Below are 25,089 nucleotides of genomic sequence, written 5' to 3'. Positions count from 1 at the left end.
TTGTATGTGGTCAATCCTAGAGTTGGTTCCATGTACTGCTGAGAAGAATGTAAATTCTTTAAATTTAGGATGAAAAGTTCTGTAGATATCTGTTAGATCCATTTGGTCTATAGTGTCAATTAAATCTGCTGTTTCCTTGTTGATCTTCTGTTTGGTTGATCTGTCTATTGCTGAAAGCGAAGTATTGAAGTCCCCCAATACTATTGTACTGCAATCTAAGTCTCCCTTTAAGTTCCTTAACATATCTTTTAAATAAACTGGTGCCCTGCAATTAGGTGCATATACATTGATAATAGTTACATCTTCCTGTTGAATTGATCCCGTAATCATTATATAGTGCCCCTCTTTGTCTCTCTTAACAGTTTTTGTGTTAAAGTTTATTTTGTCTGCTATTAAGATGGCTATGCCAGCTCTTTTTTGGTTTATGTTGGCATGGAATATCTTTTTCCAACCTTTCACTTTCAGTCTGCATGCGCCTTTGTTGGAAAGATGTGTTTCTTGTAAGCAGCAAATAGTTGGGTTTTGTTTTTTAATCCATTCAGCTAGTCTGTGTCTTTTAACCGGAGAGTTGAGGCCATTTCCATTCAATGTGACTATTGATAAGTAGTGACTTTGCCCTGCCATTTTTCCAAAGTTATTTTTAATATATGCTTTGAACATCCTGTGATCTTTTATTGGGAGATTTTCTTCCTTTTCTTTCTTTCATATTGATGGCAGTGTTTCTGTGTTTCTGTGTGTAACACATCTTTAAACAATCTTTTGCAGGGCCGGACAAATGGTGACAAATCCTTTCAATTTCGGTTTTCTGTGAAATGTCTGTATTTCACCTTCATTCACAAATGAGAGCTTTGCAGAATATAATATTTTGGGATGGCAGTTTTTTTCTCTTAGTACTTGGGCTATATATTGCCTTTCCCTTCTAGCCTGTAGTTTCTGATGAGAAGTCTGCCGGGAGTCTAATTGGAGATCCTCTTAAAGTAATCTGACGTTTCTCTCTTGCACATTTTAGAATCTTTTCTTTGTGTTTCACTGTGGTGAGTTTGATTACAATGTGTTGTGGTGAGGATCTCTTTTGTTCATGTTTATTAGGGGTTCTGTGTGCTTCCCATCCTTGGATGTCTGTTTCCTTCTCCAAACTTGGGAAGTTTTCTGCAAATATCTCACTAAAAAGGCCCTCTAATCCTTTCTCTCTCTCTCTCCATGCCTTCAGGAACTCCTAGAACCCGAATGTTGTTTTTTTTTTTTTTTTAATAGTATCCTGTGGATTCCCAACAATTTTTTTTTATTTTATTTTTTTTAACTTTTATTTAATGAATATAAATTTCCAAAGTACAGAATATGGATTATAATGGCTTCCCCCCCATAACGTCCCTCCAACCTGCAACCCTCCCCTTATCCACTCCCTCTCCCCTTCCATTCACATCAAGATTCATTTTCAATTATCTTTATATACAGAAGATCAGTTTAGCACACATTAAGTAAAGATTTCAACAGTTTGCTCCCACACAGAAACATAAAGTGTAAAATACTGTTTGAGTACTAGTTATAGCATTAAATCTCAATGTACAGCACACTAAGGACAGAGATCCTACATGAGGAGTAAGTGCACAGTGACTCCTGTTGTTGACATAACAAATTGACACTCTTGTTTATGGCATCAGTAATCACCCTAGGCTCTTGTCATGAGCTGCCAAGGCTATGGGAGCCCCCTGAGTTCACTGACTCTGATCATTTTTAGACAAGGCCATGGTCAAAGTGGAAGTTCTCTCCTCCCTTCAGAGAAAGGTACCTCCTTCTTTGATGACCCATTCTTTCCACTGGGATCTCACTCGTGGAGATCTTTCATTTAGTTTTTTTTTTTTTTTCCCCAGAGTGTCTTGGCTTTCCATGCCTGAAATACTCTCATGGGCTTTTCAGCCGGATCCGCATGCCTTAAGGGCTGATTATGAGGCCAGAGTGCTGTTTAGGACATCTGCCATTCTATGGGTCTGCTGTGTATCTCACTTCCCATGTTGGATCATTCTCTCCCTTTTTGATTTTATCAGCTAGTATTTGCAGACACTATTCTTGTTTATGTGATCCCTTTGGTTCTTAGTCCTATCATTATGATCAATTGTGAACCGAAATTGATCACTGGGACTAGTGAGATGGCATTGGTACATGCCACCTGGATGGGATTGAATTCGAATCCCCTGGTATGTTTCTTACTCTACTGTTTGAGGTAAGTCAGCTTGAGCATGTCCTGAATTGCACATCTCTTCCCTCTCTTATTCCCACTCTTATAGTTAACAGTGATCACTTTTCAGTTAAGTTTCAGCACTTAAGAATAATTGTGTATTGATTACAGTATTCAACCAAAAGTATTAAGTAGAACAAACAAAAAAAATACTAAGAGGGATAACATATTAAGCTGCTCATCAACAATCAGGGTGAGGGCTGATCAAGTCACCGTTTCTCATAGTATTCATTTCACTTTAATAGGTTTCCTTTTTGGTGCTCAGTTAGTTGTCACCTATCAAGGAGAACAAGTGGTATTTGTCCCTTTGGGATTGGCTTATTTCAGTGAAACAATATTTTTTAGATTTCTAATTTCCTCTTCTTTTCTTTGGTTTGACTGTATACTTTCCTGTGCTCTATATTCTAAGTCCGATATTCTCTCTTCTGCTTCACTGATTCTGTTTTATGGCCCTCAAATGTGTTTTTCATTGTAATATTGAATTCTTCATTTCATTTTGTTTTCTCTTCAATATCACAATTTCATGTTCTACTAAATACCTCATTTCATTTTGATTCCTCCTTAAGATTTCATTTTCGTGAGATTGTCTGTCCTGTCCTGTATGGATTTCTGTAGTTCATGCATTTGCTTTTGATAACTTCTAAATGTTCTTATCATAAATATTTTGAAATCCGTATCTTTCATTTCTTCTATCTCATCATCTTCATAATCTTGTATTGGAGTGTCATGTTCATTTGGGAGCATCATGATGTCTTCCTTGTTCTTGTTTCCTCAGTGTTTACATTTGTTGTTTGGTATTGTGGAGATATTCTTTCTTTCTTCTTTTGTTTTTCACTGTGGTGGCTTTTCTGATTATACTATGACTCTAGATTAAGTGGACTGCCTGTTTTTGTTGAATCTCTAGAGGCTTGTGGTGGGTGTGGCCAGAGGGCCCTGTTCAGTTCTTCAGGGTTAAGGGTGTGCCAAAGGTGACACACCCAGTTTTGGCTTGGTAAATCAATCTCTCTCTCTCTCTCACTCTCGCTCTCGCTCTCGCTCTCTCTCCCTCTCTTTATTTTATTCAGAAGAGAATTAATTCTGCTCAGCCGAGCTCTTCTCTTTGATGGCAATCAGTGCCTGAGCACTAGCCCCAGTGGGTACAATATTTGTCTGTTCTGTCCCAGGGACCACACAAAGGATCTGTGCAGTCCTCAGTGTAAGCTCAAATTCCCCTGCAATGTCTCTCACCACATAGCCAAAGCCACTCAAATTTGTGGCGTCTCCCACCGAGACTATTCATGTCTCAGCCACACCATGAGTTCTCCAACACACTCTCAGTTTTTTTTTTTTCACAGTCCCAGTTCATAAGCTCCGCACATTCACTAGGTCTTAGTCTCCTGTTATTTCTCCTCACCAGTCAGGTTTTTCTGCTTGGCTGAGGGCAGGTGTAGCTCTGAGCTGGTGCAGCTGTTATGTATGTTGAAAATGGTGCTTGCTCTATTGTCTTGCTTTCCTTTGTAAGGTGAGTGGAGGGAGAGATTCATGTCCATACTGGTCCCCTTTAATTTTTTTTCTCTCCTCTAGTTAGGCTGGTGTACTTTCCCCAACGGGGCTTCAAGCCTTGTTTGCTCTAGGCTCTTCCTGCCGCTTTTCTGCTAGTGTCTCGGGCTACTGAGGTTTTGCCTCACCTCCCTTTCCAGCGCTGGTGTATTGACTCGGCAGCTGGGGTCCCGAGCCGTGGGCACCCATGCCCTCCATGTAGGTCCACCATGTTCCACTAATTCCAGAAGAATTTCCACTGCAGTTTTTTCCCTATATCTTCTCTGAGACTGCAGTATCTCCACTTTTATTAAACTATCTTTTCCCGGACTATCAGTGAGCTCCCTCCCTATTCTGCCATCTTGGAGCCCTCTCCTCAGGGACTGGCTTATTCCACTAAGTATAATGGTTTCCAGTAGCATCCATTTTGTTGCAAAAGATAGGACTTCATTCTTTTTATGGCTAGGCAGTATTCCTCTCTCTCTTTCTCTCCTTCTTTCTCTCTCTCTCTCACACACACACACACACACACAATTTCTTTTTTTTTTTTGAAGATGTATTTATTTATTTGACAGACAGAGTTACATAGAGAAGGAGAGGCAGAGAGAGAGAGAGAGAGAGAGAGAGAGAGAGGTCATCCATCTGATGGTTCACTCCCCAGTTGGTTGCAATGGCTGGAGTTGTGCCTATCCAAAGCCAGGTGCCCCGAGCTTCTTCCAGGTCTCCCACGCAGGTACAGGGGCCCAAAGACTTTGGCCATCTTCCACTGCTTTCCCAGGCCACAGCAGAGAGCTGGATCAGAAGTGGAGGAGCCAGGACTCGAACTGCCACCCACATGGGATGCTGGCTCTTCAGGCCAGGGCATTAACCTGTTGCCCCACAGCACTAGCCCCCAAAATTTCTTCATCCAGTCTTTAGCTGATAGACATCTGGATTGATTCCATATCTTAGCTATTGTGAATTGAGCTGCAATCAACATGGAGTACAGAGAACTCTTTCATATGCTAATTTCATTTCCTTTGTGTTAGTTCCAAGAAGTGGGACTGCTGGGTCATATAGTATATCTATTCTCAACTTTCTGAGGTATCTCCATACTGTCTTCTACAATGGCTATACTGATTTACATTCTCACCAACAGTGAATTAGTGTACCTTTTTCCTCACATCCTTGCCAGAATTTATTTTTTGTTGATTTCTGTATGAAAGCTTTTCTAATTGGGGTGAGGTGGAACCTCTTTGTAGGTTTGATTTGCATTTCCTTGATGGTTAGTGATCCTGAGCATTTTTTCAAGTGTCTATTGGCCATTTGAATTTCCTCTTTTGAAAAATACCTGTTCAAGTTTTTTGCTCTCTTTCTCTTTTTAAGATTTATCTTTTTATTAGAAAGGCAGTGTGACAAGAGATACTCCATTCACTGGTTCACTTCTCCAATTGCTGCAATAGCCAGTGCTGGACCAGGCTGAAGCCAGTAGCTTCATCTAGGTCTCCAATGTGGGTGGCAAGATCCCAAGTCATTGAACCATCTTCTGCTGCTTTCTAAGGCACATTAAAAGGGAGCTGGATTGGAAGTGGAGTATCTGGGGTTCCAGCTGGCATACTAATATAGAATGCAGGCACCCAAGCAGTAGGTTAATCAATTGTGCCATGATGTCATTCTTAAACTAGGAATGTTCTAAGCAATTGTGATAATCATGAATCTCTGTGCTGAGGTTATGGATAGAAAAATCTTTTCAGACATTTCATTAAGAATAGGGAAATACCGACCAGCATTACAGTGTAAACAGTAAAGCTGTTGCCCATTACACTGGCATTCTGTATGGGTGCTGGTTTGAGTCCTCGCTGCTGCACTTCTGATTCATTTCCCTGTTAATGGCCTAGGAAAACAGTGGAAAATGGTCCTGACACTCAAGTGGGAGACCTAGATGAAGCTCCTGGCCCTGGCTTCAGTCTGGCCCATCCCCAGCCATTACAGTCATCTGAGGAGTGAGATAAGAGCAGATGAAAAAGCTCTCTCTATCCCTCTCTGTCTGTGCCTCTCCCTCTCTCTAAATGTGAGTTTCAAATAATCCAATACATCTTTAAAAATAGAATATGGAAATAAAATATTTTGCTTTTAAAAACATATAAATATATTTGTTTTACTTTATGCATTATGCTCAATGTCTCAATTCAAAAATAGTATATCTAAATATCATTTATTTGTAAAACATGACTGTTCTAGAAAATATAGAATGTTATAACCTTTAGGCTCTTTCCAGTTCATATCATGTCTACACAAAACTCAGTTTAATTAACAAATTATATTCTTTGGTTTCAGATTCATCTATAGCCTCAAACTGTTGTATTGTCCAGGAATTATCATTGCCATGTTTATAGGTTGTGGCACCCACAAAATCCTTGTGATGGCTACATCACAAGTGAGAGCCTAGCTATCAAGCTCTGCTTTGCTTTTTGAGCAAGTATCTAGCTGTAACTTCTTTGGAACTTAAGTTTTATGCATGGGAAATCAAAGTGGCTCAACTTTCTGGATTGTGAATCTTCAGGGAAAAGGTCCAAGTTAATTTAATCATGTTTTGAGCCTCCACTAAGTGTTCAGTACTACGCCACATACTAAATCTGGAAGGGGAGATAAATGAAATAGAATTTTACCCTGTTTATTTAGAGCTCAGATTTTTGGCACCTGTAAATGTCTAAAATTCTTGCAAATTGAAGTACATAAAGAAGCCTCCAAGTGCAATCATTCTTTTCCCCCAAATAACTAAGATGCAATATTTTTGGCTAATTTTCCAATGAAGGAGTATTCCGTTTGACCCATAACTACAAAAATCAAACCCAAATAGTGCCAATGTATTGCAATTTTCATAAAACAGAAATTAAAAATTATGAAAATGAATTGCCTTGAAATCAATGTAAAACTGATAATTTTGTGCTATTTTTAGAAGAAAGGGTTGTATAAGGCTGAGGCTGGCACCGCAGCTCACTTGGCTAATCCTCTTCCTGCGGCACCGGCATCCCGGGTTCTAGTCCCGGTTGGGGCGCCAGTTCTGTCCTGGTTGCTCCTCTTCCAGTCCAACTCGCTGCTGTGGCCCTGGAAGGCAGTGGAGGATGGCCCAAGTGCTTGGGCCCTGTACTCGCATGGGAGACCAGGAGGAAGCACCTGGCTCCTGGCTTCAGATTGGCGCAGCGTGCCAGCTGCAGCGCGCTAGCCATAGTGGCCATTTGGGGGGTGAACCAACAGAAAAAGGAAGACCTTTCTCTCTGTCTCTCTTTCTCACTGTCTAACTCTGCCTGTCCAAAAAAAGGCTGAAAAAAGTTAAGGACTTTTTAATAATTTTGCCAATGACTTCTCCCATTTTCTTTTTAAGGTTTATTTACTTACTTGAAAGGCAGAGTTTTACACACACACACAGAAAGAGAGAGAGAGAGAGAGAAAGAGAGAGAATATCTTTCATATGCTGCTTCACTCCCCAAATGGCTACAATGGTCAGCACTGAGCCAGGAGGAAGCCAGGGTCCTGGAGCTTCATACAAATTTCCCATGTGGGTTCATGGGTCCAAGCACTTGAGCCATCTTCCATTGCTTTCCTAGGCACATTAGCAGGGAACTGGATGGGAAGGGGAGCAGCCAGGACAGGAAGCAACACCCATATGGGATGCTGGCTTTGCAGGCTGCAATTTAATTGACTGTGTCACAATGTTGTCTTAATCCTTTGCTATTCAAATAATTTTCCTTTCATGTGTCTGCCTTAATATCATTCTTGTTCCTTCTTTCTTGGTTAACTGATCTTACACTACCAGATTCTCAGTGGCTGTGATCAAAATAATTGCACAGCATCACTTTTATCAATTTCATGAAATCCTGAATATTTTACAAGATTTGCAATTTCACCTTGAAATTGATTTCCATTTTATTGTCCTACATAGGCTCATAGAAGCAAGAAGAAATGTTTGTCTAGAAACTAATTTTATGCTTCATTAGTGGATAATTTGTATTATTATAACTTTTGCTTTCTGCATATCCTCTTAATTTCTGGAACTTTGGTAATGGATACTTCGATAATAAGGATCACCTGTCCTCATGTCTCCTATAAACCAAAAAAATTCAGAGACTGTAAATTAGATCAATATAACTAAAGTGTCTTAAATGCTAACCTGTGTTGTTTAATTATTAAGAAAAATGTACTTGTGACTCAGATTTAAGCCTTGAGTGAATACTTTCATTGTCATAATTATTAAAATGTGAATAACTTCTGTCTCCCCTAAATGATTGTGAGTTTCCTGAGGGTAGGATATCTGGCAGCAAAACAAAGAAACTATCCAGCATGATGGGAGAATATCTTTTTTTTAAACTTTTGTTTAATAAATATAAATTTCCAAAGTACAGCTTTTGGATTACAGTGGCTTTTTCTCCCCCATAACTTCCCTCCCACCCGCAACCCTCCCATATCCCCCTCCCTCTCCCAACCCATTCACATCAAGATTCATTTTTAATTCTCTTTATATACAGAGATTAATTTAGTATATATTAAGTAAAGATTTCAACAGTTTGCACCCACACAGAAACACAAAGCGTAAAGTACTGTTTGAGTACTAGTTATAGCATTAATTCACATAGTACAACACATTAAGGACAGAGATCCTACGTGGGGAGTAAGTGCACAGTGACTCCTGTTGTTGACTTAACAATTAACACGCTTGTTTATGGCGTCAGCAATCACCTGAGGCTCTTGTCGTGAGTTGCCAAAGCTATGGAAGCCTTTTGAGTTCGCCAACTCTGATCTTACTTAGCCAAGGTCATAGTCAAAATGGAAGTTCTCTCCTCCCTTCAGAGAAAGGTACCTAATTCTTTGATGGCCTGCTCTTTCTACTGGGACCTCACTCGCAGAGATCTTTCATTTAGTTTTTTTTTTTTTTTTTTTTTTGCCAGAATGTCTTGGCTTTCCATGCCTAAAATACTCTCATGGGGGGAGAATATCTTTTTTAAAAAATTATTGATTGATTGATTGATTGATTTGAGAGTCAGAGTTACAGACAGAGGGAGAGAAAGAGAAAGAGCTCCTCTATCTGCTGGTTCACTTCCCCAAATGGCTGCAAAGGCTGGAGTTGCACTGATCCAAAGCCAGGAGCCAGGAGCTCATGTCTCCCAAGTGAATGCAGGGACCCAAACACTTGAGCCATCTTTTGCTGCTTTCCCAGGCTATCAGCAGGGAGCTGGATTGGAAGTGGAGCACATCCATATGGGATGCTGGTTCCACAGGCAGAGGCTTAACCTACTATACCACAGCACTGGCCCCAAGAATATCGTTTGAGGTAGTACTCACTCTATAAGATGGTTTTTCTTGTCCAGATCTAAGGCACCGTTTTAGCAGTGTCTCTCAAACTATATCTTTTGGTAGTCTGATTTTCTCTGAAATGTAAACAAACATTCCAAGAGAAAAAATTTTCTATATTCAAAATGAATTGGGAAAGGAATGTGCAGTGGCACAGCCACTATAGAAAACAGCATGGAGATTATCTAAAAATATCACTTCTGGGTAAATATCCAAAAATATTGAAATCATGATCTCAAAGAGATATCAGCACTTTCACATTCATTGCAGCACTATTTACAATAGGCAAGTGGTGGAAGCAATCTAAATGACCATCTACAGATAAAACAAGAATGAATCAGGAGCCAGCGCCACGGCTCACTAGGCTAATCCTCCGCCTTGCGGCGCCAGCACACCGGGTTCTAGTCCCGGTTGGGGCGCCGGATTCTGTCCCGGTTGCCCCTCTTCCAGGCCAGCTCTCTGCTGTGGCCAGGGAGTGCAGTGGAGGATGGCCCGAGTGCTTGGGCCCTGCACCCCATGAGAGACCAGGATAAGTACTTGGCTCCTGCCATCGAATCAGCGTGGTGCGCCTGCCGCAGTGCGCTAGCCGCGGCGGCCATTGGAGGGTGAACCAATGGCATAAGGAAGACCTTTCTCTCTGTCCACTCTGCCTGTCAAAAAATAAAAAAAAAGAATGAATCAGGAAAATGTGACAGGGTCTTGTGGCACAGCAGATTAAGCTGCTGCCTGTGACACTGGCATCCCATATCAGAGCACCTGATGGAGTCATGGCTGCTCTGTTATTTTTTATTTAGTTCCCTCCTGCTGTGCCTGGGAAAGCAGCAGAAGATGGCTCAAATGCTTGGGGCCCTGCCTCCCAGATGGACTTCTAGGCTCCTGAATCTGGCCTGGCCCAGATCTAACTGTTGCAGCCATTTGGGGAGTGAACTAGCAGATGGAAGGTCTTTCTCTCTCTTTTTCTGTATCTCCTCGCCTCTCCCTCATTCTGTCTGTAACTCTGCCTTTCAAATAAGTAATAAATCTTTAAAGTTTATAGTGAAACTATATGCCATGTTATGCCAGAAGCAGCCTCATACATCTTGCATTTACCATGTTTCTTGATCGCATCCTTTTCTTCTTGCAGTTGGTTTAATCTCATGTTGTTTCGTTTGGGAGCAATTAGTAATGACATAAATACATACATCATATAGCCTAAGTGTGCAGTAGGCTGTATTTTCGAGGTCTGTGTAAGTGCACTTTATGACATTTACACAACAAAATCATCTAATAACACATTTCTCAAAACATATCTCCAGGTTTAATTGATGCATGACTGTGCATGCAATGGAATATTATTCAGAACTTGAGGACTTCATGCTAAATGAAATAAGCTAGGCACAAAAAGAAAAACACTCCATGAATCTACATACATGAAATCTCAAAAGCAGTCAAACTCTTAGAAGTTTCTAAGTTTGGGGAGTTGTGTTCAATGGTTGCAGATTTTGAGTAATACAAGAAGAAAAAGTTCCAGAGATTTGCTATAGTTAACAATACTTTGCTGTACGCTTAAAAATGATTAAGATGGTAGATTTTGCTTTGTGGTTTTTAGCACAATAAAAATTAATTTGGGAAATGTTGTGTAATACGGAATTTTGTTTTAGAAGTTCACCTGTTAGATTTGCATATTATTACCACTGAGAATCACTCCAAAAAGGAAATTTGTTTACCATTCTTTAGCCCGTCATTTCCTAAACAAATGACTTTGGGAACAGAATTTTTTCTGACTGTTAATGAGAAACACTTATTAACATCCTAAAGAACATCAGTGTTATGTGGACTGTAGTTTGGGAAATGCTGACTACAGAGACCTTCCCCCAGCACAATACATAAAGAAGAAAATATATCCAGGCAGCTGTAATAGATTCCGTTTTGGATATCATATAGTGAACAGAGCATGTGCTGGAAGAACCTCACCACTTTTGGTCCTTTGAACATTAATAAAAATCATTGCAGTGGTAAATAGAAATCAAGAGCTATGGAAACACATTTGGTGAAAACTGTGTTTAGATCAATGGTTCCTAAACCTGCTTGAATCTTCTTGGTTGCATTAAAAAAAAAAAGTTTAGGCCTCACTATCCAGATACAATGACTTAATATATTTGAAAATCAGCTAGGCCTGGAAACCACTGCTTTAGGAGTTTGAATTTTGAATAACTACGGACAGAGAGATTAAAAATTGTTAAAATTTACATATTAGCCTAATGTAAGGAAATGAGGGCATAGATCATGCATGAAAACAGGATAACAAACACAACTTGGACTGGAACCAGAGCAGAGACTTTTTGGCTAAGGGTTGCAAGATGGACTGGAAATGAGTCAAAAATCTATATCCCTGTTAGTGATGCTTGAAATTATTTGTATATTAACATGTACACATTCATGCTAAATTTAACTGCTTAATAAATTACACACATAGTTTACTACATAGGGTAGGCATTTTTACTCCCAATATATAGGTCTTGATTTGCAAATTTCTTCTCTTACTATCAATGTAATTTGGATTTTCTTCTTTGAGAACTATAATCTTTTTTTAAAAAAATTATTGATTTATTTGAAAGGCAGAGTTACAGAGATGCAGAGGCAGAGAGAGAGAGAGAAAAAAAAGGTCTTCCATCCACTGATTCACTCCCCAGATGGCCGGAATGGGCAGAGCTGGGCCGATCCGAAGCCAGAAGCCAGGAGCTTCTTCTGGGTCTCCCACACGGGTGCAGAGGCCCAAGGACTTGGGCCATCTTCTACTGCTTTCCCAGGCCATAGCAGAGAACTGGATTGGAAGTAGAGCATCTAGGACTTGAACTGGCACCCATGTGGGATGCTGGCACAGCAGGTGGGGGTTTTATCCACTATGTTACAGCGCCAGCTCTGAAAATTGTTATCTTGACTTTTTCACAGAATAAGTGTATAAGCTAAAGCGTATTCATTGCACTGTGGAGCTACAGCAAGACTTATTTCTGTTTGGGTTATAATGTCTACATGTGAAACAACCACTAGGAAAAGAGTCAAGGAATTAAGTTAGAAAAAGAAGCTCAAGAAGAATACAACTAAACATGAAAATACGAGAATATAGCATAAAATAAATTTAGAGTGCAAACTCTCTTGTTAAATAAGCATGAACTCATACTGAGTCAACACATAAACCATTTAATAGCCTGTATGAGGAGATGGATCACAACAAGACCATTCAAATTTACATGGCTGATTTCAAAAGCCAAATGATTTTTTTGAAAAAAATAACTCCCTAAAGAATGGTGGTCTTCGTCTAGAGATTTAGAGTTTATGCATACTCAACATGGACATAAAGATGGTAGAACAAGCCAGTTATTACCCCCTCCCAACCTGATAATTTAAAATTCAACCTCCAGGATTTTACAACTTTAATTCTAAAGTTTGTCTCTGACATAGAAAGAAAGCGAAACAAAGGTATAAAGGGCAGCATAGGACAGAGGGCGAGTTAATAGGTGCTCCAGCTGGAAGGCCTGGGTTCAAATGCAAGTCCAGAGTGATATTAGATGAGTTGCCTTGCCTCATCCAGGTTTTCTTTCCTCAACAATCAAATGTGGGATGATAATTACACCCATCTCATAGGGTTGTATTAAATAAGATAATAATTGTAAAGCAATGAGAGCAGTACCTGCTAACACACAAAAGGCGGTCTATAGGTGGTAGCTATTGTTAGTATTAGACACTGATAGCTCACTGCGAACAAGTTTCAGACTCTTTTCACAGCCATGACTGTTACAGAGAAAATAAGACTCTATGTGGAACAGGCAGTAGAGTTTGGGGTTAGAGAGGTTAGAGAAGGTGAAGAACAAAATTCTCTTGCTGAATATTAGATATCATGCATGCATGCTATTCCAGTGCAATATTAACTTTTTATTTTCCACAGTTTGGATAAGTTTCACTCCAGATGATATTTATTTTCCTACATCTATGTGTTATTTTACATTTTTTAAGGATTAGTAATCTAGACTGAATTGAGGGAGTATGCCCTTGATATGCTAATTATAATTGCTATGCAAGTAATGGATCCTAATAGATTATTTTGTCTTAGATCAGACCACTTAATGTGGCAACTGCAAAAAAAAAAAAAAAACACTGTTAACAGTGTCAGAGCTATTTTTTAAGAAATTGTTGTCAGTAAAAAGCAATCACTTAATACCGAGAAAGCCTTTCTCAAGGCAGACATAGTTCCTGTCTAGAGTAAAGTCATCAAGAGGGGGATGGGGCTAGGCTGAAAGGGAATCACTTTGAGGATGCTGAATTGCTTATTTTAATATTGTAAGTGATGTTTGAGTTTCTCCGTCAACCCAGCAATGCTTCTAGCCCTTGACTTTCTTTATTTTTTTAATCACCTAAATATATACTTGATATGAACTGCAGATCACCTTGTCAAGTCCCTGTTTAATTTGACTATGATTGTAGGAACAGAGAAGTAAGGAAGGGGTAAGTTAAAAGGCAAATTTCCCAGGAGACAGCCTCCATTCTCTGCCTGTGACCTATATAACCTCTCACCACTTCACAGCCCATATAAGCTTTTTCTTATACCTTATCTTCTAAAATGCTCCATGCTTTCTTGCCTCTGTGTCTTTCCTCATTTAAATCATTTTCCCTGACATGTATTGAGTGTGTATTAGTCCATTTCTTGCTTCCATAGTGAGATACCTGAGGCAAGGTACTCTAAAAAGAAATTAAGTTTATTTTGGCTCGTGGTCCTGGAGGTGCAAGGTCTAGTGGCCTCATCTGCTTTTTGGCCTCATCTGGTAATGGCCTTCTTGCTAGCAGAGTCCTGAGATAGTGGAGAACATCATGTAAGAAGAGATTGAGAAAGCACATGTCTGTCTGTGTGTCTTCCTCCCTACTTACAAAGCCACCAGGATTCAGTCATTGGACTTCACCCTAGTGACTTTATCCAATGCAATTCTAATCACTTCCCAAAGGCTCAATCTCTAAACGCCATAGCCAGGTTAAGTTTCCACCCCTTTAATAAATGAAAATGGGAATTAAATTTCAACATATGAAGCCTGAGGGACACTCAAACTATGTTATAGCAAATTCTTGCTATGTGCTATGAATTGTTCAAGGAACTGGAGTTACAGCAGCGAATTAGACAGTCAGTTCTGGGGTAAAATACTTTTCCCCTGTCTCTCTGGTTACAGAAACTACACTTGATCTTAGCCAAAGGCCAAGAAGCAATTCTCTTTTCTCTCTATCTTTAGATCCTTCAAGACTAGCTCCAAGTCATCCTATCTTGTGTCTTTCTTCCTGACAAACTGAACTTACAAGACCTTTTTTTACTTTCAACTAGCACTTAGTTTGTACACCTTTTGAATCATTATGTGGTCTATTTTGCACTAGTTGTTAAAAATGTTTTTGACTTCAAGTAACAAAATACCTAACTCATAGCAGCTGAACCACAGGGTATTCAAGAAAGAAACGGTTCTAGAGTTGATCTGACATCACAATATCCTTAAGCAGTCAGGTTGCTTTGATCTTCCACTCTGCTTTCTTTAGTGAGTCAGTGATATCTTCTCTTGTGGTTTGAAAATGGCTACTGTAGTTCTACATATCAAAAAATGTACATGATAGTAGCAAAAACAGGATATAAGAGGGCAATAGTAGCACCAAAAGAGCTTTCTTTGTGTGTTTCTCAGAAGCTCCAACTGATTCTCAGTCACTGGCAAAGGAATCAAAGATTCCCGTTGGTAGCTTAAATTATTTATCATTTGTCCTCTAGGTCTGGACATGTTGGTGACAGAAGAGCATTGGGATTTGTTAGGAGAAAAAGGGTGAGAAATGACTTTTTCCTCAGACACCAATCCCATATGCCAGAGAGTTCATAATTTTGATGTGCATATTTTTTAGCTGTGATACTTTGGGCAAATTATCAAACCTTAATTCTCAGATAAGGCATCTGCAAAAGTGGATATAATAGTACTTACCTCAGAACATCTGTCTATGAACTTCAAATGATATTCTGCCTGTAAAAATGCCACACACATTGCAGACGCTAAAAAAGTTTTTCCTCTATTAAACAGAATAGGGATGGCTCTAGAATAACACATCAATAACCATGCTCCCAGATTTTGATCTATAATATGGTTCCCAGGTAATATAGACAATTATAGTGAAACTTTATAATTTGGTTCTATGTGTTGGCTAAATGATTGCCTATGAGTGTAATACAAAGAGTGTTCAAGGAGATTTCTAAGTCTAAAAATGCTTTCTCTACATTTCCTGTGGCTCATGTCTCCTGTTATAATTCAATGGCTCTGAGAAAATAATAAAGTAAACCATTTATCAGGCAATAGAGTCTTACTATGAATTTTATAATCATGTCTTTCAGATGATAATTAAAGTAGGTTGAGGGATGTGGGATAGGTTTAGAATGTCAAATAGGGTATGATCAACTCATGTTTTTCCTTTAACTTCCAGGGATCTTGAAACAATAAATTAGTTCACACAAAGGTATTAATATCTAACTCCAATTTGGCGTGTTAAATAGTCTAGCTCAATTTATACTTTCCCATCTGGGTCAGGCTCTGGAATTGTATAGATCTGGGTTTGAATCTCATCTTAAGTGTGAGTGCCTGATCTGAAGCAAGTCTCTTAACCTTTTTGAGCTGTATTATCCACCAGTAAACTATTTGAAAATAGTGCTAATCTCATAGAGTTGAAACCATCAAATGGTCTGTATAAAGGGCTTAGCACAGTCTGGCACATGATAAGTGTGAACAAATACTCACTATTATTATTGATAGTTATTGACATAAACCTAATCATTGAAATCATTGTATGGCATAGAAATAGAGAAGATGATTTTCACCTTGCCTTGGAAGAAGCAACTACATAGAATTGGACTGATTGCCCTTACATCTTATAGAATGTTAATGATGGAGCCAGGGCAAGACTATAAACTTACAGCACACAGACAGAGGTTCTTTTTCCTGGATTAAAGAGGCTCTCACAGACTCAATGGTCCTCCTGATCAAGGCTAAACTGAGTTAAGAATACTGCCTTTTATTAACAAATAATGTGTGCTGCAGACATTCCTGGCCCTTAGTCCATCCATCACCTCATCCTTCTGACTCAGGCTCCAGAAGGATCATGCTCACACATGGATTGGGGGTCACAAATGGGACAAGATGGCCAGTGATCACATGTGACTTTGTTGTTCTTCTTCATCATTAAACACCCAGTACTTAGCCCAGAGCCTGTCACGTGGTTGGTACTCAATATATACTTGCAAAATGAATGAATTATTTGGTAATTTTTAAGAGCTGAATATGTAATGGTTTGGTTGTTTTGTTTTGCTTGAATAAAAATATCATGAACCTACTTGATTATTACAACCAGACCATTTGTGTAAAAAGCATCTTGTTCTAAAGATAGAAGGTAAGAACAAATCAGCCAGGATAGGGTTTTTAATTCCCCCAATACAGATCTGGACTTTGGACAAACTTTCATTTTATACGAGGTTGGACTTTAATGTTAGTCTCTTCTCAGACTGCTCACAAATCACTTCCTGCAGTGAGAAGCAATTTTCGAAAGGAGCAGCAAAGCCCAGTCCTTGGGGGCAAACTCAGCTAGTTCTTTCTGGCTTCTTTAGAAATGAAACATTTAGACAATAGTTTTACTTTTTCCTTAAACCAAACAACACAGAAATAGTGCTTGAAAAGTTAATGGATGAAGTCACCTTGGACCACAAGAAGATGACAATCTATTTAACAGTGGGGCAATGGGCATTCTGTAGTTCTGACTCCTGTTACTTTACCTCTACTCCTCTTTTGGGGCCTTGACAGTGGTGTTTGTTTGTTTGTTTGTTTGGTGCTTTGTTTTGTTTGGTCCTCCAACCATGTACCTAAGAAAAGCTTTCTTCTTGATCCTTTAGACTCTATGGTAAATATACATTTTCTCTTTCATTAATTCATTCCTTCAATGTCTTTTTTGCTGTTTGTTTTCTGCCAGGCACTGGTAAAAACCCTGAAAAGTCAGAGGTGAGTGAAGCATGGTCATTACCCTCAAGGAATTCACAGCCCTTGTTGGGGTAGGCAGACAGGCAAATAGATAAATTATAGTTAAGTGCTATTACTGAGATATGAGCCAATGCTATGGGAGTTCAGTTCTCCCTCTCAAGTGTGTCTGATTTATCATCTTTATCTCTAATTCTGAAAGAGAATGCAAAGTCCTCATTAAATGATTTCAAACCTCAGAGAACAGGCTGCAGAGATATTTTTGGCAAAGGGCACCTTCCCATTGTCACTGAAATAACACCAAGAGACTTCTTAACCCATCTTCGCATAAGGCTAGTCTTTCTAATAATAGTTTGCCCCCACCATGAACAATAGAGCATCTAGTACAAAAGGAGGTGCCCCCCATCAGTTAGCTATAAGAAAGACATGTCTATGTCTACTGAGAGTCATCTGAAATAGTTCTGGGAAGAAAGTAGCATGACACGGAGGTTATTGTATTTTCTGGGATTGTCTCTAAAGCAATCATTTCTTCTTGTGTTCTAAGTTTAATTGAAACCAAGCAGCAAAAATAATGGAGAGCAAACCTTTCTATAAGTACTCAGACCCAAGAAGTCCTTAGATATTCCACCAATCCAAATGGGCCCATTTGGAAGTAATACCTCTCATTTTTGCAAATGGGAGATGGGTGTGAAAAAGAGCAGAGCCTGACTGATATCTTGGCCTCCCCTAGTGTGGGGACTTAGGCCTTCTGCCTTTGGGCTTGGAAGGTTTCACATATGGCCTGCATATCAGTGAAAAGCTTAGTCATGCTGTTTATTAACAACAACAAAACCTAAAATGAATACCTGCTTCAAGGAAAATGTGGTAGAGAGCCTGTATATGAGTGTTGAATTTGTCAAGGAATTGCAGAATGCTTTATTTTTACATGATTTTTCATTTTGCCATTTCTGAAGGCTAGAATTAATGATGATATTTTCTTGTCAATATTGATATCGGGTGTGGATAAAGCTTTGCAAAACCATTGATCTCTAACAATTTTAATGTTGAAACCTTTAATGGTGAAAAATTCAGGACTTCTGGGTACCAGTCTGGCATGTAAGGAGCATGGATGTCTCCACTCCATCACAAAAAAAAGTAAAAGTCTGAACAAACTGAAAAAGTAACGACTCGTCTTGGATCTTTTGAAGTCACAAGGCAAGCTGCTGATCCTAAAATTGAAGAGACAAGCAAATGGATACATAGAACCACAACCTACCAGAAAAGAAACTCACTTTTCAACTCCGAGAGTTAAAAAAAAATCCAAGTCATTGGGCTATTGTCTACATTTTGTGAGTTTACCTACTGGAGCACAATCAGGTTCTCACAGTAAAGATCAAAGAAAAATGCCTTTGTGCTTCCATGAGGGGGAGGAGAAAACTAATCATTTTGAAATATGCCAGAACATTCTGTTCTTATTAACAAAGCCTGCTTTCAAGAGAAATTATTTTACCAGAACCTAAATTATTGAGGTTTGTCCAGAGCCTGATTGACCTGGGGGAAGGGAAATACATCATTCCCTAGTCTTTCACATAAAGGAAAGGAAATACACAACTCCAATCAATTCAAGCTATATCGTTCTATGTAAGAAGTGAAAAGCGTTGAATAACACTGATGAAGTTCACAGAGCAGAGGCACAGACTCACTACAAGTGTGAGACTGAATCATGGGCCCATAGAATGCTTCTTCTGGCCCCACATCTTACCAGTCCACCACTAAAGGTCTGCTTACAAGTAGTTCCTTTTACCCAGAACATCACACTTGCCTTTCAAAAAATATATGAGATGGGGCCAGCCTTGTGGTGGAGCAGATTAAGCCTCTGTCTGCAATGCTGACATCCAATATGGTTGCTGGTTCTAGTCATGGCTGTTCACTTCTAATTCAGCTCCCTGCTAATGCACCTGGTAAAGCAGTGAAAGATGGCCTAAGTATTTTGGCCTCAGCCATTAATGTAGGGGACTCAGATGAAGCTTCTGGTTCCTGGCTTGCCCTGGCCAAACCCCAGCCATTTCTATCATTTGGGGAAGTAAACCAGCAGATAGATGATCTCTCTCTCTCTCTCTCTCTCTCTCTCTGTGTGTGTGTGTGTGTGTATCTCCCTCTCTTTCTAACTCTGCCTTTCAAATAAAGATGAAGTTTTAGGGGGTCAGTGCTGTGGCGCAATGGGTTAAAGCCCCAGTCTGCAGCCTGGCATCCCATACGGACACCAGTTCGAGTCCTGGGTGCTCCTCTTCTGATCCAGCTGTCTGCTATGAACTGGGAAGGCAGTAGAAGACGGCCCAACTCCTTGGGCCCCTGCACCCACATGGGAGACCCAGAAGAAGCTCCTGGCTCCTGGCTTCGGATCAGCTCAGCTTGGCCATTGCAGTCATTTGGAGAGTGAACCAGCGGAATGGAAGACCTCTCTCTCTCTCTCTCTGGCTCTACCTCTCTCTGTAACTCTGTCTTTCAAATAAACAAAATAATTCTTTTAAAAAACAGAAAAATTAGAAGACACAAAAAAGGTAGAAAACTGAAGAGAGAAAGTAAGTGTCAGAACTAGACTCAGATATGTCACAAATTTTGGAATTAACAGAAACATGAAATTAAAACAACTATGAGGTGGGCGTTGAAGGTAAGCTTTGATGACTGCTGGGTCCACTGGTTAACTTGATGGTTATGATGCCCACATTGCACATTGGAGTACCTGAGTTTGACACCTGGCTCTGTATTCTGACTCCAGCATTTTGCTGATGCTGAATCTGGGAGATAGCTGGGATGGCACAAGTAATCAGGTTCTTGCCACCCTTTTTGGGAAACCTGGACTAAGTGACCAGCATGAGCCCAAAGTTGGGAACCCATTTTCTCTCTCAACTAAGATTTAAAAATAAATAGAATAACTATGATTAATATACTAAGAATTCTTAAGGAAAAACTAGAAAATATATTGAACAAGTGTATAATGTAAAAAGAGACAAATGGAAATTCTAAGAAAATATCAAAAATAAATTCAAGACATCAAAAGCATTGTAAACGAAATAAAGAATGCCTTTAATGGATTGGCTCATTAGCAGACTGAACACAGTTGAGGAAAGAACTGCTGAGACAGAGGAAATCACAATAGAAACTTCCAAAACTGAAAAACGAAAGTAAAAAACACCGAAAAAAAAAAAAAAAACTTGGAACAAATCTCCGAAAATCATGGGACCTACAAAATATGTAACATACATATAGTGGGACTACCAGAGGGAGGAAAAAGAAAAAGGAACAGAAGTAATATTTGAAGCAATAACGATAGAGAAGCTTAAAGAACACCAAACAGAATAAATGCCAAAAACAAAGAAACGATGACACCCAGCTACGGCAGGGTACATTGTATTTAAACTTCAGAAAAGCAAAATTAAGGGAAACGTCTGGAAAAAAGCTAGAGGGGGGAAAATACTCTACCTATAAAAATTATGCCTGACATCTCGTTAGAAATCATGCAGGCAAGAAGAGAGTGGAGCAAAATTATGTGGAATTCACGAAAAGTATCATAAAGCAAGGAGAGAAGTATATATTGTTATGTAGATGGTATAATTCAGTAAAAATAATATTTATAACTATGTACATACCAAATAATATGACATCTACAAAATTTTTGTACTATCCATTTATTAACTTTCATATATGACAGAAAACATGTGATTTTTGTCTTTCTGTGCCTGGCATATTTCACTTAACATAATAATCTCCAGTTCCATCCAATTTGTTGCAAATGTCAGGATTTCATTCTTTTTATGTCTAAGAAATATTCTATCATGTGTATATATATATATATATATCACATTTTCTTTATCTAGTCAATCAGTTAGTAAGCATTTGTGTTGATTCCATAACATTGCTATTGTGTATTGAGCTTGGGAGTGCAGGTATCTCTTTTACATGCTTATTTCAATTCCTTTGGATACATTCTCAGAAGTGAGATAGCTGGGTTATAGGGTAGATCCACTTTAATTTTCTGTGGAATCTCTATATTATTTTCCATAATGGTTGTACGAATTTGCATTCCCACTAACAGTGTATTATGGTATCATTTTCTTCACCTTCTTGTCAGCATTTGTTATTTTTTGATTTTTGAGTACTACTCATTGTAACTTGTGTGAGGTAATACCTTATTGTGATTTTCACTTGCATTTACCTGATGGCTAGTGATCCTGAGCATTTCTTCATGTGTCTGTTGGCCATTTGCATTTCTTCTTTTTAAAAGTGTTGATTCATATCCTTTTCCCATTTCTTAACTGGCTTATTTGTTCCATTGTTATGGAGTTTCTTGAGCTCCATAGGATTCAAAAATTTAGAGCACTGACAACGCCAAATACTGGTGATTATATAGAGCAGCAGGAACTCTAATTTATTGCCTGCAAGAATGCAAAATGGTATAGGCACTTTGGAAGATAGCTTGGGAGTTTTTTACAAACTAAACATACTCTTACTATAGAATCCAGCATCTATGCTTCTTGGTGTTTACCTAAAGGAGTTAAAACTTGTGTCTACACAAAAATTTGCACATGAATATTAAGAGCAACTTTATTCATAATCACTAAAACCTGGAAGCAACCAAGATGTCTTTTAGTAGGTGAATGGATAAAAAAATGGTGCATCTAGACAATGGAATATTCAGTTCTCAAAAGAAATGAGCTATGAAATCATAAAAAACATGGAAGACACTTAAATGCATATTACTAAGCGAAAAACAATATATATGTGATTCCAACAACACCACATTCTGGAAAAGGCAAAACTATGGTGAGAGTATAAAGTTAAGTAGTTGCCAGAGGTTAGATTGGCAAGATGTTTGAATAGGCAGAGTACAAAGGATTTTTAAGGCAGTGAAATTACTCTCTATGATACTATAATGATGGATGCCTGTCATCATACATTTGTCCAAATCTATAAAATGTACAACTTCAAGAATGAGCCCTAATGTAAACTATGTACTCTGATTATGATGCGTAAAGAAAGGTAAGTTTATTGATTATAACCAACGTACCCCTCTGGTGGAGGTGTACCGATAATAGTGGAGGCTATGCATATGAGTAGGTAGGGAGTGGATGGAAAATCTGTGGACCTTCTGCTCAATTTTGGTGTGACAATAAAATTCCTCTAAAAAGTAACTTATTTAAAAAAATTTCAGAGAAAGATAATATCCTATTTAATTATTATAGGTAAAATGATTATAAGTATGTTGTTAAATGGTATTAACCTAAGTTTATGCTTTTGTTAACTTACAAAATTTTTATTTTTAAAGGACATATAGTAATGTACATATTTATGGGGTATACTTCTGTTACCATTTTAAGTGATTTCAACTACACACACACCTACTTGTTTATTGTTTGGCCCTTACTCTGTGAACTGGTGAGGACAAGTTTTATCTGCATTTGACAGATGTTAAAAGTGTATCATATCAGGCTGGCATTGTGATGCAATGGATAAAGCTACCCACATGTGGATGCTAGCATCTCCTATGGGCTGGTTCCAGTCCTCCCTGCTCCACTTCGGATCCAGCTCCCTGTTAATGTGCCTGGAAAAGCAGCAGAAGACGGCCTAAGTGTTTGGGTCCCTGCACCTACGTAGGAGATCCAGATGAAGCTCCTGGCTCCTGGCTTCAGTCTGGCCCAGCCCTGGCTGTTGTGGACATTTGGGGAGTGAACCAGCAGATGGAAGACCTCTCTCTCTCTCTCTCTCTCTTTCTTCCTCACCCCATAACTCTGCCTTTAAAATAAATAAAATAAATCTTTTAAAAAGTGTAGCATAGGGATTAAATAACTTACCCTACTTTATATAGTTCAGATAAAAAATCATGCTGGACTTGTCTTAAGTTCTTTCCTCTAGATCAGGAGTCAGCAGGCTATGTCCAGTGAACCAAATAGGGTGCCAATTTTGCAAATAAAATATGTTGGGCCAAAGCCTTTCCTGTTTGTATAGTCTCTATGGCTAAAGGTCATTAAACAAGGGGTGTGGTAGGAGACCCTAGAATGCCTGATTTAATTTGAGTTTCAGGTACAGAATAATTCTTATGTGTCACATACAGTCTTATACAGAATGATTATTTGTTGATTACCTGAAATTAAAATTTAACCAAGCATCTTGTATTTTATCTGACAAGCATACTATAGATCCTATCATGTTGCAATATCAGAGAAGTGCAGTAATGACACAGACATGTATGGTCTAAAAACTCAACATATTTATTATCTGACTATTTCTAGAAAAAAATTGCCAACCACTTCCCTAGAGGGTGAGTGAGTGAATTTACAAAAAAAAGCACAGTGCAATTATTCTACTTTGTATGCATATAGAAGAATTCCTGAGATGTAGGTCATTGTGGAGGTAAATAGTATGTACTGATATAGTAGTTTTGGACAAAGAATAGTACTAATGTCAAATTTTGTATTTGGACTTCAAAAATAAGTAGACTGATCTAAGCAGGCAGATATATGCTGTGTTAGAAATAGGGGGTTAAGAAATTCAAATATCATTTGCCCAGCTTTATGACACATACTGTGGGGGAACCCAAAGAAATAGGAATCATGGTTCTTGTCCTCACAGAGCTTCCAGTCTTATTCTGGAACTAAGCTATACAATATGATACATGTGGAGAACAATGCAATGCCAACTGTTAAGTTTTATAGTGAAGAAGTTGAATCTAAAGACTTCCATAACCCCATTCAGTAACTACACTTCATTTATAAAAAATTTGCAGTTTAAGCTGCCAAAATCATCCAATCAGATCTTATTTAGACCCAGAGTAATTGAGAAAATATATTTGTGATACAACTGGGGAGACTTTAATATGGATTAGGTGACATTAATACTCTATTTTCAATTTTGTTAGGTATGATAACAGTATTGTCCTTTGTTTGATAAAGTCCCTATCTGTTAGAGGAATTTACTGAAATATTTCCAGGTGAACTGATCTTATGTGTGGAATTTTCTTTAAAATATCCTACTCAGGGCCAACATTGTGGAGTAGCAGGTAGTTGCTGCTTGAGACACGGGCATCCTACTTGGGTGCTGGTTCAAGTCCTGATTGATCCACTTCAGATACAGGTCTCTGCTAATGTGCCTGGAAGTGTAGCAGAGGACAGCCCAAGTTCTTGGGCCCCTGCGCCCATGTGGAAGACCCAGAAGAAGCTCCTGGCTCCTGGTTTCAGTATGGCCCAGCTCCAGCCATTGAGACACTTGGGAAGTAAACCAGCAGATGGCAGATTATCTCTCTCTCTCTCTTTCTCTGTGTTCATCTCTCCCTCTCTCTCTCTAACTCTGTATTTCATATAAATAAATAAACCTTTTTTTGTTTGTTTTTTCTTTTTTTAACTTTTATTTAATGAATATAAATTTCCAAAGTACAGCTTATGGATTACAATGGCTCCCCCCCTGCAGCTTCCCTCCCACCCACACCCTCCCCTTTCCCACTCCCTCTCCCCTTCCATTCAAATCAAGATTCATTTTCAATTATCTTTATATACAGAAGATCAGTTTAGCATCTATTAAGTAAAGATTTCAACAGTTTGCACCCACATAGAAACACAAAGTGAAAAATACTGTTTGAGTACTGGTTATAGCATTAAATCTCAATGTACAGCACATTAAGGACAAAGATCCTACATGAGGAGTAAGTGCACAGTGACTCCTGTTGTTGACTTAACAAATTGACACTCTTGTTTATGGCATCAGTAATCACCCTAGGCTCTTGTCATGAGTTGCCAAGGCTATGGAAGCCTTTTGAGTTCACCAACTCTGATCATATTTAGACAAGGTCGTCATCAAAGTGGAAGTTCTCTCCTCCCTTCAGAGAAAAGTACCTCCTTCTTTGATGACCCGTTCTTTTCACTGGGATCTCACTCGTGGAGATCTTTCATTTAGGTGTGTGTGTGTGTGTGTTTTTTTTTTCCCAGAGTGTTTTGGCTTTCCATGCCTGAAATACTCTCATGGGCT

This window comes from Oryctolagus cuniculus, chromosome X, assembly GCF_964237555.1.
Source record: "Oryctolagus cuniculus chromosome X, mOryCun1.1, whole genome shotgun sequence".
Taxonomy (NCBI): Eukaryota; Metazoa; Chordata; class Mammalia; order Lagomorpha; family Leporidae; genus Oryctolagus; species Oryctolagus cuniculus.
This window is presented reverse-complemented; position numbering follows the sequence as displayed.